Source organism: Prosopis cineraria, unplaced genomic scaffold, assembly GCF_029017545.1.
Source record: "Prosopis cineraria cultivar Desert tree isolate PC_DT_omini unplaced genomic scaffold, ASM2901754v1 PC10, whole genome shotgun sequence".
Lineage (NCBI taxonomy): Eukaryota > Viridiplantae > Streptophyta > Magnoliopsida > Fabales > Fabaceae > Prosopis > Prosopis cineraria.
The window spans coordinates 21,732,155-21,749,408 of record NW_026555341.1 but is presented as its reverse complement, the minus strand read 5'-3'; the positions used below and the strand labels follow the sequence as shown (position 1 = coordinate 21,749,408).

Sequence of the window (17,254 nt, the reverse complement as noted above, 5' to 3'; positions counted from 1 at the left end):
ATGTTTAGCACATAATTTCGGCCTTATTGAATTTGATCATAACCTTGGTAGAGCTTGATGAGTTTAACATGTTTTCTTGCTTGTCATAATCTTGTCAACATGAATACATGTGAATATCTTCATTTATCATAATCTTGAGCATGTTGATTTCATTAAATATGTTTGACCTAATTGACTCATGTTTGTAACAGTTTGGTTATACTTAATGCTAGCATTGCCATGGCACATTCTAAGACCATAATCTTGGATTACAATTGGTCAAGGTGTTAGCTAAGTCTTAGTTAATATAACTAAGCGACTAAAATCAAAGAGAAGAGAGAGAAGACCAAACTAGCTAGGTTGCAATCAAACAAGGATAAGTGACCAAATTCATATAGGAGTTTCTAGTTCTAATAGGTTTACACACACACCCATTCTATTCCTTCTAGAATTAGGTTTAATAGCTTAATTAGTTTTAAGGTTAAATATGTCCCAATCACCTTTTAACTTGTAGCACACTTCAATGTAAATTTTTCAACTAATCCTCCTTATAGAAGAATGACCTAGGTTCAAACTACTACTACATTAGTGTAACTTAAAATTATTTTGCTAAAGTAGTGACAACCTTAGTCAAAATTTAGTGCCGTTGTTAGGGGGCAAGGCAAGGACTAGTTTAGGGTTAATTTATGCTTAATTTTTCATTCTATGATTTTTGTATTTTCAGTAATTTTCATGATTTTTGTGTGATTTTTGGTGTGTTGGTGAAGTCTAGATTACAAAAGGGTACAACTTTGTTAAAACTATTTTCTTAACTTTCCTGGATAAATTTTAAAAATTCATTGGGAACTTCTCTATTATGGAACAATTTTGAAACTTTTTCCATAAAAATTTTTATATCTTATTGTTGTGGTAAAATTGGTTTGGTATTCTTTGGATTCTTATATTGTTTTGTGCAAATTTTTAAATTATATAAGGTAAAATACACTATTCGGGAGAAATCCATAACTCTATATCAACTTTCTATGAGCATAAAGTTTTTGGTACTTATCCAAATTTTCCCATATAAAGTTTAGATTTCTCTCCAGTATCTTAGCTTCATTTTTTTTTTGAGTTTTTTGTCATTCAACCAATAATTTGCTTTAAACAGGTGAAGATGCTCATAGGGTTAATTTGGAAGAAATTTTGTTTCCAAATTGATGTAGCCTAACGTGCAGGAAAACATGGGAAGTATTTACTCATTGAAAATTTTTGAAATGTTTATATTTTCTTTTTCAGTATCTTCCCTGATTATTTTCCAATTTTTAGGTCATTAGGACATGGGAATTACTCTAGAGAAATTGCACAAGAGGATTGGGCAGAAAGTAGAATTCTAGAACGTCTAGATTTGGAAGAAGACTCTACTTGAGCAATTCTAAACCTTTTCTTTGCTTGTTTTTGTACTGAATTGACTTTGTTATTTTAGTTAATTTTGTGTTTGTGTGATTTTTTTCATTTTTCTTTAATTTTAGAAAAAAAATATTACTTTTCATTTTGCTTTGCTAGTGAGTCATTTGCTCATTTATGTGTCTTTGCATCTTTATGTCTTTTATTTGTAAAACCAACTTTAGATGCATTTGTTTTTTGTATTTTGTGTTTTTTTTCTTGTTGAATTTGGTTCTTGTTTTTCATTCATTTGTTTATCCATTGTATGACCCAAGGGAGACTTAGTGAGCAAGTATCCATTGATCAAGAGATAGAGATAACCTTGAGGAGAATAAGAAGAGAGAAAAATTCCATTGATAACCATCTTGTCTAAGAGTCCTCTATGGCTTCTTCTAATAACAACATTGATCTAGCTCATCTAGGGATGCCTAAAGACTTCAACAATGACCCTAATCCTAACCTTAATGTCAATCATATAGTCCAAAATATTCAAAACAAAAATTTTGGGATTTTCAACCAAGGGAATGGAATAAACCTTAAGGGTCTAACACTAATTCCAGCCTTGAACAATGCACAAATCCATCCATAAAACCTAGGGAACAATGGAAATTTCATGCATAATCCTAATCATGAATTTAGGGAAGAAGTTGGCATGCATCATCCTCAAAATGATGAGATCTCCATCAAGCAACTTACTTATCCTAATTAGAACACAAATCCCTATGGTTTGCATATCCCTCAACATGACAATATGTTTTAGATTAAGCATTCTCTCATTCAAGCATTGCCTAAGTTTCATGGTTTTCCTAGGGAAGATTGTCATATACATTGTTTACAATACCGTGAAACCAGTTAGTGCTCACATAGATAATGCTCAAGCTAGAGAATTTGTTCTTTTGTCTTGAGTCTCATGCTAAGGAGTGGTACATGAACTTTCCATCATATGTCAAGGTTCACACTTAAGAAGAGTTAAAGAACATGTTTTTGAATAAATTCTTTCCATCATCTAAGCTAGCTAGTTTGAGAAAACAAATCATTAGCATAGTTCAAAATTTTGATGAAAGTCTTTATGAGTTTTGGAATAGATTCCAATCTATGCTAACTAGATGTCCACATCATCAAATCCTAAGTGAGCACCTTGTTCAGTATTTTTATGATAGTCTTATGCCTAAAGATAAAATGAGCCTTGATGCCGTTTTTAATGGCTCCCTCAGTGATTTGTCTCCCAACAAAGTTAAGGAGTTGATTGATGAAATGGCACAAAGTGGGGCACAATATAGGGTAAGAGAACTTAAAGTAACTTCAGTTACTAATATTTTGAGTATCTCACAATTAGATGACCTTGCATGTAGAATTGGAAAGCTCATTTCACCACAAGTTAGTGCAAATTCTAATTTAAGAAATGTTTCTAATGTGGGTGTTCCATGTAATGCATTAGTCCGTATGTCTTGTTGTTTTTGTAACACTTCAATGCATAATGATGGTAATTGTCCTTCGCAATATGAATATGCTCGTGAATTGAATTCTATGTATAGGACAAACAATCAAGGAGAATGACAACAAGGCATGTATGAGAACACATACATTCCAACTTAGACGAATCATCCAAACTCGTCATATGCTAATTCAAGTAGAGCTTTAAATCAAAAACACAAGGGGGAAGGTACAAAAGGTACCAAGACTATGAGTCATCCAAGCCATATGGACAAGGTAGTTCTTCAAATTTTTAATAAGGCAAAGGTAATAGTTCTTACTCCCAACCTTGTAATTTTTACAAGCAAATTGTACGCATTGAGGGACCATCTTCTTTATTTTCTAGTGCCACCTCCATGTTAACTAAAAACTTTGAGTTGTTGTTAAATGAGGTCAAGAGTGATAGAAAAGTTCAACAAAATTAAAACAAAGCCATCGGATAACATGTCTAGTATGAAAAATGTTATAGATGTTTTATGCAAACAAATGAGTGTTTTAACTAACCATATTTCTTCTTCTAATGCTTAACAACCTACTTTTTCTAGAAACACAATTGTTAATCCTAAGACTCCCATCAATGCTATTGAGCTTAGAAGTAGAGAAATAGTTGGTCAAAATGATGAAAATGAGCTTGTTCATGAAAATGTTAATTCTGGAATTTTTGTTCCGCACCTCATTCTTCTGACTTAAATGATAATTCATGCTCTAATGGTGCTTTTCTTATAGTGATGAAGATGAGGAAGGTGTGGAATAAGTCTATTTTGATCCCCCACCTCAAAAGGAGCTAAAAGAGAAAGAAAATTGAGGAAAGCAAACCAAACATGCCACTGCACAGCAAGAGCATGCCACTATCCAGCATTCATGTGAGGAGAAGAAAGGTCAAGAAGTTATCCCAAGTTAAGAAATTTTGAAGAAATTACCCTTCCCTTAAGCCTAAGCATCTAGTTCACTAGCTCAAGCACCACAAAATCAAGAGGTGATAAATTTCTTTTCCAATACTCAAGTTAATGCACCTCTTCTTGATTTGATTAAGAACATTCCTAAATATTTCTCAAGTTTTCACAAATAAGAGGAAATTCAAGCCAAATGCTAGAGTTCAATTGCCATCCTCTATTAGTGCTATCATGATACTCTAACTTTCTATTAAGTGCAAGGATCATGGATCCTTCACCATCCCTTGTTAACTTAGTCTTTTAAAGTTTTTCCATGCTTTAATTGATTTAGGTGCAGTAATAAATGTAATGCCTTCTTCCATTTATGCTTCATTAAACATTGATTATTTGCATACTGTAACACTTGCCCTGAGTGTTATCCAAAAATCACATAATTCAAATAAACTAAGTGTGGTTAAGGAGTTGATCCTCTAACCAACTTAAGAAATAAATCATTTAAAACCTTAAAAAAATTTATAGGTTCTACCTATAGCACATAGAAGCAAGCTAGACGAAAGTAGAATAAAAAGATGTTGTCATGATAGCCATCCTGAGCCAACTTCTAGGAGGCACTGTTTCATCATTCGACCTCTGATTGAAGTGATTTTAAAGCTCACACGTCACATTCAAAGGGTACTATAAGTATACCAAATTTCAAAAAGATCTAACGATCAGATTAAAAATTAGATATGTTAAAAGATTGGCTATTTTTGCTGTCATGACAGATGACAGCTAAAAAGCTGTCATGACAGCACCTCCAGATTAACTTTCCAGGTGTACCATTTCATCATCCGACCTCTGATCGGAGCGATTTCAAATCTCACATGTCACTTTTAAATAGTACTATTAGCATACTAAATTTTGGAAAGATCCAACGGACGGATTAAATTTTGTGCATGTTGCAACATTATCAATTATTGCTGTCATGACAGCACTTTTGCTGTCATGACAGCTCCTCCAGACCAAATTTCAGAGTGCGCCATTTTTCCGTCTGATATCCAATTGACATGATTCTAAAGCCCACACGAATCTTATAAAAGGTTTTACTTGTAACCCAAATTTTAGAGAAATCCAATGGTCGGATTAAGATTTAGACACCTGGATGCAAAAGTACAGGTTTTTGGTAAAAACCATTTTCAAAATTATCCAAATCTCATACTAATAGTCACAATCTTGTGGGAACACTTTGGACATATCAAATAGGACTAAAAACACCTGATAGAATATTTAAATAGTAGAAAAACCCTTTATACCAAAATTTGACCAGTCGGGTGTCATTTCCTAAAATGGACTTTAAACCCCTAAAATGCACAAATCACACAAGAGTGGCCAAAAACTATTCCAAATATCATATACACATATGAATACACACGCTAAACATTTTTATTTGGCTCAGAGATCTCTGTGGGATCCATGCACCCACTCTCTCTATCCAAGGTATGTGTTTGCTCATAACACACCATTTGCAATGCAACCACTTTACATTTACTTGTGAAATCACATATATACCAAAATAAATATTTTCTTATAGTGAAAACTTGGTCTACTAAATAAATCCATCAAAACCACATACCATAGCCAAGTTTCCTAGCCACAAGTCTACAAGCAATCAAAAATTCATACACAAGCCATACAATCCACACATACTCATGCACATATACATAATCATATCCTACTGGCACCCTAATCCTAAATACATTACAATAGATTTGCACAAAAGAAAGGGGTTGCAATTCTTTACAATTCACAAATAACCCCTAGCTCTGCTCCTTTCCCTGTCCTCCACTGGTTCCTTCGCTTGGACCTAAAATATTGAAAAGAAAGGGTGAGACAACCACAGTCTCAGTAACAGAGAAATCTACATTGATTATTACAAAGCAAGCCATAATTGAATAAATGAGTAATAAATTCAACATAGTATAATTTAGCCATTTAAAATGTATGAATGCATGACGTAGGCCAGTATGGCCTTTCATGACCAACAGAATGCCCCTTGGCACTCTTTAACTCATAGGTAAACCTTATACCTACTTGTACCTCCACAAGCACAAAACATAATCTAAAGCATGATCTAATCTACTGAACTGCCTATGCCCCTTCGATGTGAATCCTGAGTAGTCAAAGCTAACTCCCTCCTAGAGCCAGCCTAACTTACTCTCCATGTGAGGGCTACCTTAGCCTAGGCACTCAACCTCACACTTCATATGTCGGATTCCCTCTCCCACTGAGAGATGTCAAACACTCAATACACTAACCACTTTAGTACACTAAGCCCACAATACATGAAGCAACACTGAGTACTGGCAGTGTGTCATAGAATATCAAAAGTCCACACCTTCTCATTAGTGAACTCCCACTGAGATCATGCCTTTTATTCATATCTACCTTCCCCGAGTATTAGCCACTTCAACACTCCAAGGTAGTATAACATTTATAAACCTCCCTTAAATGGTTCCTTAGCCTATCTAAGGTACCTTATTTAGTTACACTTTCTTAAGTGCAACTTCTATTCTTTATGATTACAATACATGCAAACAAATCTCGTTTCCATAAAAACATTATTATTAAACAATTAGAAAACATATTTGTACTATAATCAAAGTAGTACCCCATAACCCCTTATAAAACACATTTAATCTTTTAAAACATGTAATACATGATAGCTAGTAATATTTATTCAAAAATAGCTAAAACAAAGTAATAAGAAATATAAATTCTCCTATTACCTCAACCCTTTGGTACCAAAAGGGTTCCTCTTGTACAAAATAGGGCTTGGCTTGTTCTTTAACTTTCGAACAAATTCCACCAACAATTCCTACAACATATAAGTGATCCACATCACTTATCATGCAAATAGCATTAATGAAGACTATAACTCATACTACACAACTTGGGTCTATGAGCCGTAATCCATCCTAATAGTCCATATATTAAACCAACCATTCATATAGTATCACTTAACCACTAAAACCATTTATTAGCCATCATTAGGCTAATTTTCAATTTATATAATTTTTAATCAATTAACAACCTTCACTTAGTGTCACCAACTTTTACTATTAGCCCTTATAATGAAAATCAAACCTTAATTTAAATCTTATTGGGCTCAAATAGAAAAATTATAACTAAATCATTAGGCTTAAACCATTGAGGAGCAAAACCCAATCTCTCAGGGTTTAATTTGTACCCAAAACACATCTTTTCATCCAATTATCCACTCAAAATATTAGATCACTGTATAAAAACTCAAAACATCCTCCCTAGGATCCAAAAAAATAAAAGCTTACAAGAATAAAGCCTTTGGGATCAAAATTTAAAAATTTTCTCTTCCAAAAATTTAAGAAAATCAAGAGGGAAGGAAGAGGATTGAAGTAGGGAGTTTACCTATTGTGTAGCCGAGCTCGCAACAGCCGCAAAGCCTCCTAGATCTGAGTCTAACTCCCTCTCTTTCTCCTTTCTTCTTCCTCTGTCTCTCTCGCACATTTGTTTCCTTCTTTCTTTTCAGTTTTTGCGTTCTTTTGCTCTTTAAATTGATGATCTAATGCCTTGGGGAAAATTACAAGAAAAGGCCCAATATTTTTTTATTATAGCACAAAAGCCCAGGTCAACTTTGGTAATTTTTTTCATAGTTAAAAATTAAATAAAACTAAACTTTTGCTGAGAAAAATTTAAACTCTAGACCTCTATCAAATTATTCTAAAATTTAATTTAATTATAGATATTTTATTTTATTTTTTTAAAATAAATTCGAGTCTTAAAATTTTTGGGATGTTACACATACTACTAACATGATTTGTCAATTGGCCGATTGAAGTGTTAGGAGATCTTAAGCAATTGTTGAGGACTTGATTGTTAGTGTTAAAAATCTTCTATTTTTGGTTGACTTTTATGTTTTGGATATGGCTAGCAAGGGAAAAGGGGAGAACATATTCATTTTGGAAAGGCCATTCATGAGAACTGCAAAGACCCTTATTGATAGGGACAAGGGGACTTTAGTACTTAAATGTGATGATGAAAGTGTTTTTTTTAATATCTATAAAGCAATGAAATGTCCTTGTAAAGATTATTCTTTGTTAGGTTTAAATTCTATTAAAAGTGTTGTTGAAGACTTTGTAGATGAGCATGCCTTATCTGTTCCTCTTTTATGTGATACTTTGTCATCTAATTTTGAGCCTAATATTGATTTTTCTTTTATTGATGAAGTTTCATGTGAGATTTGCAAGGAAATTGCTTCTAGATTACTTGATGAGGATTCTCTTTTAGACTTGTCTCTTGTGGTTGATTTGGATTTATCTTCTGTTAGTGCTTTGCTTGATTATGAGGAAGGTATTTCTCCTTGTTTTGTACGTACCAAAGGCATAAGCAGCCATTCTTCTCTTGGTGTTCTTCGGATTCCCAAGAATGAGGAAGGAAGCCTATTCAAACAACAATGGAGGCCTAGGAAACTATCAAGACAAGTGAGGCCATTGACCAAACCAAAGGAAAGGCCAAGAAGATGGATGAATTTATGGATGAAGAGATTGCTCAAATATAGAAAATTTTCCAGCATCATTATTTGGTGTCAATCTCCTCCATGACAAGGAAATTAAGGAGGAAAAAGGCAAAGCGAGGATGTACAAGGAATTACAAATAACTCAAAGTGAAAGAGAAGTCGAAATTCAAGGAAATGATTATGCAAAGCCTAATGGTAATATGGATGGTATTGATTCTATACTTGATGAATTTAAAGATGAGTTAGCTTTGTTTCATAGTATTTATTCTAATTCTCTATTCACTTGTGATTGCTTCAAATTACTCTCCATGCCCTATTTGTTAAGAAATTGACTCCTTTGTTTTTTAAAAGAATAGCACTTCTTTGGATCCAATTGTACTTAAAGAAAGGTCTTGTGTTGATTTTATCATGTGGATATGGCCAAAATTAGTGATTAACTTGGAGGATTTTCACTTAAATTAGAAAAGGCGATGCCATCTAATGAAAGTCATTCACAACTCATGCGTTGGAATTTCAAGATTTGCCTCAAACTCATAAAGAGCTTGTTTGTGATTTTTTCAAAGAGATTATTTCATGTGATCTTGCACCGAATAAAGAAAGAGATTTGCCAATTGAAAATAAAAGTACTTGGGAGAAACACAACTTCAAGCCACCATGACAAGCTTCAAAGATTGTATCTATCCTTGCTTATTGCTTGATTTTACTTGTACACATAGCACACAAGTACACACACTTATTGGTATATGCTTGCTACCACTTTTTAGACATGTGGAGCACTTGTCTTGCATGTGTTTGTGCTTTGTGTAATCTTTGTAAAAGCTTAAGTGTAAGGGAGGTACAACTATGATCATTAGTTTAGGATTTTTAGTTTCGTTTTCTTTGTTTCGTTTGGTTTTAGAAAATAAATTGTACCATTATTTTTGATGAGTTTTTTTGGTCAAGTTGCCATTTTTTTTAAGTTTAGGTTGTGTTTTTTAGAGTCCGAAATGGTGCATTTAATTTGTTTTATCTTTAGGTATCCAAGTTGTGACTGTTTCTAGTATCTCTGCCTTAAATTCAAAAATTACCTAAGAACGAGCCTAGAGAAATTTTGACCTGAAATTTGTTTCATTTGAAAGATAACTTCTCATCTTCAATTTAAAATTGGTTTGGTCAATTTTAGATGTGAGAATTATTTTGTACATTTTCTATGAACTATCAAGGTCTTGGAAGTCTTTATAGAGGATTCCAAAACCTTGATGCCATTTTGAGTCAGTATATCTCTCCCACTTTGTGTCCAATTATTTATATTCTAGTTTTATATTTCTCCTTATTGTCTTGGCTTTATTTCATATGTTTAGCATTTTCTTTGATTTTGTCTTTATCCTTTTGGAAAATTTGTTAGAAGCCTAAAAGGTCATTTGGATGAAATTCTGTTTCTCTAGAACTATAAACCGAATTGTGAAAAATTTTGGGAACAACTAGGATAGAATTTTGAGATGAAATTTTTATATCATTATCTTGCATACCTATTTTGTCTCTCACAAAATTTTCGTGGGAATTTCTTATGTGGTTTTGCTATTACGAAATCCACAATTTCATTGTCTCTAGAGAGACATTTGTAGAATTTTCAAAAAGTCATGACTTTGTTCTTTTTAGTTTTATCATCCTATTTGCACCCAAAAAATTTTTCTTGCACATTTCATGCATTCATTCATGGAATTAGTTAGGACATACTTGAGCATACATTGAGGACAATGCATGATTTAAGTGTAGGGGGAGAGACATAAAAATTAGTTTTCTTTTTACTTAATTTTGAAAAAATTTTGGAAATCATAAAAATTCTGTTTTGATTTGGCTTGGGGAATTAAAAAAATTATTTTGGGATTTGGAATATGAACATTTGAGATGATGTCACCTTAATTTTTGTACTTTGTGAAGCATGTTTTTTGTCAAAATGAGTGCATTTGTTTAGAAAAGCAAAAATTATCCAACATGGAAGGAGCATTAAACCAATAAGAAATATGTCTTTAGTTTTGCACCCTCTAGAACTTGTCTTTCCTCTTAATCAAGGCTACATCATTGTATCTGTTGTAGAGAAGATGATTTTGGCATTCATATAAAAAGAAAAAAGCCTTTTAGTTAACCCTAATGTGATTGATTATCTTTTATTAGCCAATTTGAGCCTTTCTTTTGTTTTATTCATTTTTAAACACTATCCCTTTGTTTCACCATGGACTGCATGTACTCTTTTATAGTGTTCTTTAATGTCTTTAATTTTTCTTGGTTTAATTTAGTAGATAAACTCATTCTTACATCATTTTCCTACATCCATTCTATCTTCTTATAAAATAAGTCTTTTATGTGACTCTTATCCTTGAACCCAAGGAAAATAAATGGAAAAGAATGGCAAGAAAAAGATGAAGAAAAAATATGTGAAAATGAAGAAATAGAAAGAAGAAAATAAGAAAGAACACAAGAAGAAAAGGAGTAAAAAAAATTGCCAAAAAAAAGTGGAATAACTGAAAAGGAAATTAAAAAAATGAGAAAAGAAAAGAAGAGAAATACAAAAACAAAAGTTCAAGGAAGAATATGAGGGTTTTCTTAAGTTACAAATTATCTTACTATTTTGTTCCTTGTTCTTTCATATCCTTTTCATTATCATTGTTCATTTGAATTCATATCCACTTAGTTAAGGTTTGGAAAATTTTGAACATTGTTGCATGCTCACATTATGGTCAAAGCATGGTTTCTTGACCCAAAACCCTACCCTTTCACATGGAAATCCAAGTATATTATTTTGATAGCCACATTACATCCTTAATAAAGACCAATTGATTCTTGAAAACTTATGCAAATTAGTAGTGGAGAGATAGAGAAATTACAAGCCTATGGTAAGGCGCTTTGCTAATGTACATTGAGTGAAATAATATACCATTCAAACACTTAAGTGGATTGAGAGCAAACACTATATCCTTGTGAGGCTTTATCTATGATTTTGCACCTCTTTAATAGTTTATTTGTGATGAGAAAAAAGTTCTTTTATTAGAACAGCAACATTTTCTTGGTTTGTTTGAAAAATGTCCTTGACTTTTAGTTTGATTTCCCTTGACATTTCACCCTGCAACCAAATTTTGCTAAATTTTTCAAAGGCCAAGTTTATATAGATACTTGAATTGTTCCTGCCTCTATGCATTCCTTACGTATGTACGAAACTTAGGGAACTAGCTCTCGTCAATCATAGTTCTAAGTGGTAATTCAACTTGAAGAGCTAGCTCCGATCTTTTTCTTTCTTCTTTGAGACTACAATGCCTACTATGCAATGTACTCGTTATCCCTTCATTTGGAGTCTAATTTAGACCTCATATTAAAGTCTTTGTAGGTCTTTTTCAACTTCTCTATTTGATGCTCTATGTCGTATTGCAAGTTCTTCAGTATCTATGATCAATAGGTTCCAACATGCAGCTGAGAAGTTGACCTGCACCTTAGATCTCTATTCAACATACTCATAGTGAGCCTTGAGAACTATGGCTAAGAATTCTTCCTCCCTGTCATCCTTAGATCATGATGGAGTTAATTTGTGTATTGCACTTCCGAACCACATTCCAGACCTAGAGATTTGTATCATGCTTCTCATTATTATTTTTTTATCTTATTCATTGTATAGCCAGAAGGGTGTGGTTTCACTCGAAGTCCACAAGGTGTTGTAATTATTGTGTAAATGTGTCAAAAGGAGAAGTTCCACATTGCCCACATGAGAAGAGCCCCTAGCGTATATATATGCTAAGGAATGAAAATGGGCTAATAAATGGACTCAAAGGAGAAGTTGACTTGCGCACCCCCCACGTGTGAGTTGAAGAGGCACTATATTCTTTTTACCAAATTTGTTTTGCAAAATTATTAAATTAATTTGTATTTTGGGCTTTTCAAGAAAAACACAAATTTATTGTGTTTAAAAGTTAAGTTATAACCTAAGAGGAGTTTTATTCAGATTTTATCAAATTTTAATAATGTCTAATGAGTGTTTTATTGTCATAACTCCCCAACCACTCAATGTTATACGATATCAACATAAAGTGATTTTATGGGTGATTATTTCCATATAAAACTGGTGCTTAATTGCTGCTTTAAGAACCTCTATATGATTGTGCCTATATATAGACCGAGAATGCAGTGTAGCTGTGAGCTCAGCTCTTCAATTCTCAAGCTTCTCCTCTATATTGTGTTGCTGAGTATATTCTGTTAGTCTTTGTTGTTATGTGGCCTTACTTAATTTCCAGGATGAGTCTGTTTAATCCTGGGGAGCTGCCATGCAAACAATCTAGTATGGCAGAATAGCTCTTAAGGACAGTGTCATTGGCACGACTCAGACTTTAAATCTATCTACTGGTTCCAACAATCTTAAGAGCTATCTTTAGCATGTTAATGTTCCTCCTCCAATACTCCACATTCATCAAAGGAAATGAGATAAGTTTATGATAAGTTTATCTCATTATTTTTGCTTTATTTAGTTTTGTACATATTTTAGAAATCGCCACTACTCATATATCCAAATGCTTCTCACCTTGATGTTAATCTTTTGTAAATGAGATTACAAAGGAATGTTATTTGAGGATGTTATATAAGCGGAGGTGGTTGAATTTTTCTTGGAGGCAAATATTTTTTTAGTGTGTGTGTGTGTGTGTGTGATGATTCAAAATATTAATTAGGAAAGGGCTTTACTATTAGGATGGAAGCCGGTCCACTAATGCAAGGTGGTATATCAATGGTTATGAATTGTAATGATGGAATTTAATTTTGGAAATCTTTTTCCAAGTAATTAGAAAATATTTTGGTCGGTTCACATTAAATGATTATATTATTCAATTAATAATGATACTATAACATCTATCTTGTAGGTGTTTTGTCATTTAGTTAGTAACTGCTACTAATAAGGAGCATTATTGCCTTAATTGGTGCGCCTTAATGCATGAAATTATATTCCTTTACAACGGTTCCAAATATCCATGAGAATAAGGTTGAAATTGTATATCTGTAGTTTTGGCAATGATGGATCTCCAATGCTGTCTATAACGCTAGAGATGAGTTTGTATTTTGAAAGAAAAATATTAATAATAATATAAAATAACTGTTTACTATATATGATTGTGTTTGACGGTTAATAATATATGGAGAAAGGGGAAAAAAAACCTTTTGTGTGAAGGCATTACAGTGGAGATAGCCATTACGTTGAGGTTGTAATAATATTGCCTTATTTGACTGTTATTCATTTAAAATTTTTAAAATGATTGAGCTTTAATAGTAATGAATATATCAATAAATGCCATTATTTCCAAACTGCAATCTTGTTGGAGGAATATTTTTTGGTATGAGTAATTGTGATTATTATTCCAACTTGACAAGTGTGATTGTTTGTGTTGATAATATTGTTTGTGTTGGCATGGATAATATTGCAAGAAAAATAAATGAGCTTGGCCGATTTATACGAGAAAATTTAATTGCATGCTGCGTTAGTGCATTATCCATTTTGGCATACAATACAATGATGTTTCAGTTTTTCTTATTTGGTAATGTTATTGGAAAATATGAGAAGGTTTTGCACACCTTGTTTTATGCCAAGAATGCGAGAGGATATTATGGTCATTAAGCATTAATAAGTTGGTGACTATGTGTAGTAAATTCATGAGAGATCACATGGTGTTTGCTTGTACAATTGTGTGTTTGCTTGCACAATTGTGCTACTTTGTGGATGTTGGCCAAAAGATGGTTATGATTCGTTCACGATTTTTAACATCCAAAATGGCTATGTGCATGCGTTTATGCATGATGGATTTAAATTATGAAAAATTTTAATTAATTTAGAATGAGAGGAGATTATATAATGAGATTCTAATTTAATTAGAATTATTTAAGGTATGAAATATTTTTCATATGATTAAAATATTTGAAAGTGTGGGGGTGCCTAATGTATGGAGTTTGTTGCAAAAATGTATTGTGCCAAAATATTAGTCTATTTTTATAAATGTCCAGTTGTGGCTTAGAGGAAAATTATGTGGATGCTTTATGACTTGCATAAATGAAATAGAAAAAAATTGTGATTTATTGAGATGATGGCACAAAAGTTAATCATTTGTCTAGTATAGATAAATGAATTATAAAATAGGTGCATGACCTATTTAATAATATATCTTGGTAGGAGTATTCATTATTGTAAATAATGATTTGTGTTATGATCCCATGATATAGCTAATTTTTTTTTAAATTATGGAATTGAGAATAGTGGATTCCCATTGTATCAAATATATGGATGTTTACTGAGTTATAAATTTGTGTGAGAAAACTCACTAGTGATTATCCACTCTCAGCAGTGATGATATCAAAATATAATGATAGGATTATACTGGAGTCCAAGCTAATTAATTTGAAATTAGATTGGATGCTAAGTTGCTAGAGATCATCTAAGCAATTATTTTGTTGTGTAAAATTGACATTTAGTATCAATGAATTCTTATGAAGCTGATATGTCATTTAAAAAAATGACATATTTTTGTTGCTCAATTTGTATATGCACAAATTTGTGAGTTTGTTGCATTAATAAGTGTTAATCCCATAACATATGTTGTATGGAGATTAAATCTCATAAGAGCATGAGACAAATGAGTATTTGAGGGATGCCATAAATGGTGGTATCATGTATAATAGATTTTCATTGTATTAAGACAATACAATGATGTTAACTAAATTTTATATTCGGATGAAGAAAAATCTATTAGTAGCCAAATAAAATATTATTTGAGCCAGAGTTTATTACTCTGAAGTTAGCTAACAGTGAGGCTGAGTAGTTAAGAAACTTCTCAATAAATATTCTACTATGAGTAAAACCGACATAAATCATGTCGATGATTTGTAATTGCCAAATGACAATAGTCATTGCAAAGAGAATAATGACATAGGTAAATATCATTTCAGATACAATTAAGCATGCTAAAAAAGGGAGTTATCTCATTCGATTACGTGAGATCATATGTAAATCTGACGGATCCGTTAACTAGCCCTTGGGGAAGAATTTTAATTATTTAAATGTCGAGGAGAATGGGACTTAAGCCGATTTGAAATTAACAGTAATGGCAACCTAACTTTTGTGATTGGAGATCCCATGAAGAAGGTTCAATGGGTAAGAACAAGTTATTTGTTAGTTCTGCTAGCACTAAATTTCTATCCCTTTCTATGGCTTGAGAAAGTGCTAGAATGCATTGATCAGAAGCTGAGAGAAAGCTCTTAATGTTTTCATAATCCTTATGGATGGTGTATTCATTACAGATACACTTGATGAAAACACCTATATGAATGTGGAGTGAGGCTGCTCCTATGAGATTGTGGCAAAATCTCTAGAGTATTTGTTAAAACCAGGCGCGCGCATGGTCGATAATGTGCAAAACCATCGTTAACAGTATAGACTGTGGGGGTGTAATTCGATTAATAGCACCTCTAGTACATACTCAAGATCTGTAGGTTCAATAATGAAGTTACACCAACTTTTTTGTATGCTAAGTTTTATTGATCTAGGCTTCGCTCAAGTCGAAAGACACTAAATTTGAAGTAATTATCTTCCGTGTGAATAACTCAGATGATAATAGTCCTTTTGACATATGTGGGAGATTGTTGTAATTATTGTGTAAACGTGTCAAAAGGAGAAGTCCCACATTACCCATATGAGAAGAGCCCTAGCATATATATATATATATATGCTAAAGAATGAAAATGGGCTAATAAATGGACTCAAAGGAGAAGTTGACTTGCGCACCCCCCACGTGTGAGTTGAAGAGGCACTATATTCTTTTTACCAAATTTGTTTTGCAAAATAATTAAATTAATTTGTATTTTGGGCTTTTCAAGAAAAACACAAATTTATTGTGTTTAAAAGTTAAGTTATAGCCTAAGAGGAGTTTTATTCAGATTTTATCAAATTTTAATAATGTTTAATGAGTGTTTTATTGTCATAACTCCCCAACCACTTAATGTTATACAATATCAACATAAAGTAATTTTATGGGTGATTATTTCCATATAAAACTAGTGCTTAATTGCTGCTTTAAGGACCTCTATATGATTGTGCATATATATAGACCGAGAATGCAATGTAGGTGTGAGCTCAGCTCTTTAATTCTCAAGCTTCTCCTCTGTATTGTGTTGCTGAGTATATTTTGTTAGTCTTTGTTGTTCTCTGGCCTTGCTTATTTTGCAAGATGAGTCTGTTTAATCCTGAGGAGCTGCTGTGCAAACAACCTAGTGTGGCGAATAGCTCTTAAGGACAGTGTCATTGGTACGACTCAGACTTTAAATCCATCTACTAGTTCTAACACAAGGGTATTGTTTAGCTTCAACTACATGTATGCTAATCCATTGGTGAATACCTGATACCACTAGAACCCAAATCACGGGGCCATCCTCTGAGTCATAAGACCCATTAAAATCCTCTTCTTCAAAGCATCCAACCCATGGTAGTGCCATTGCTACACATGCACAGGTCCTACAAGTCATGCCAATTTTTGTTTGTGTTTTTGTTAAGTGGCATGCTAGAGGAGTTTGTCCTCAAACGATGTGTTAAACTTGACTTCTAAATCAAATAGTGAGTTCCTAGGCTCTTTTTTTCACAATTTTCCTAGATGCAAATCGTTAAAGATGAAGAAAATGAAGAAATAGAGATAGAGCAAAATGTAAGTATTGTAGAATAGGAGAAAACATGATACTATCATTGTTCTAAAATAAATTACAAAAATTGTAATGCAGAAAAAATAGAAAACACTGAAATGGCAATGCTACTTGCCTACCAAGTGTTGCTGCTATACTAAATGCAAAGGATTTACTACTTTCTAATGGATTCGTGCTGGTATGGAGGAACTGACATAATTTTGTAGAAGGAAATGCCTGAACATTGTGTTAGTGTTGGTTCAGGTGTTTAAGTGTTTGAAGAGCA

At 32.8% G+C, this 17,254-nt stretch overlaps 1 non-coding gene across 1 annotated transcript; it reads right to left on the bottom strand.

Moving 5' to 3' along the window:
* Positions 1 to 2,418: 2,418 nt before the first annotated feature.
* Positions 2,419 to 2,525, bottom strand: LOC129284669 (small nucleolar RNA R71). The gene has a single exon (XR_008586914.1). It is a non-coding gene; the product is annotated as a small nucleolar RNA R71 (small nucleolar RNA).
* Positions 2,526 to 17,254: the final 14,729 nt, after the last annotated feature.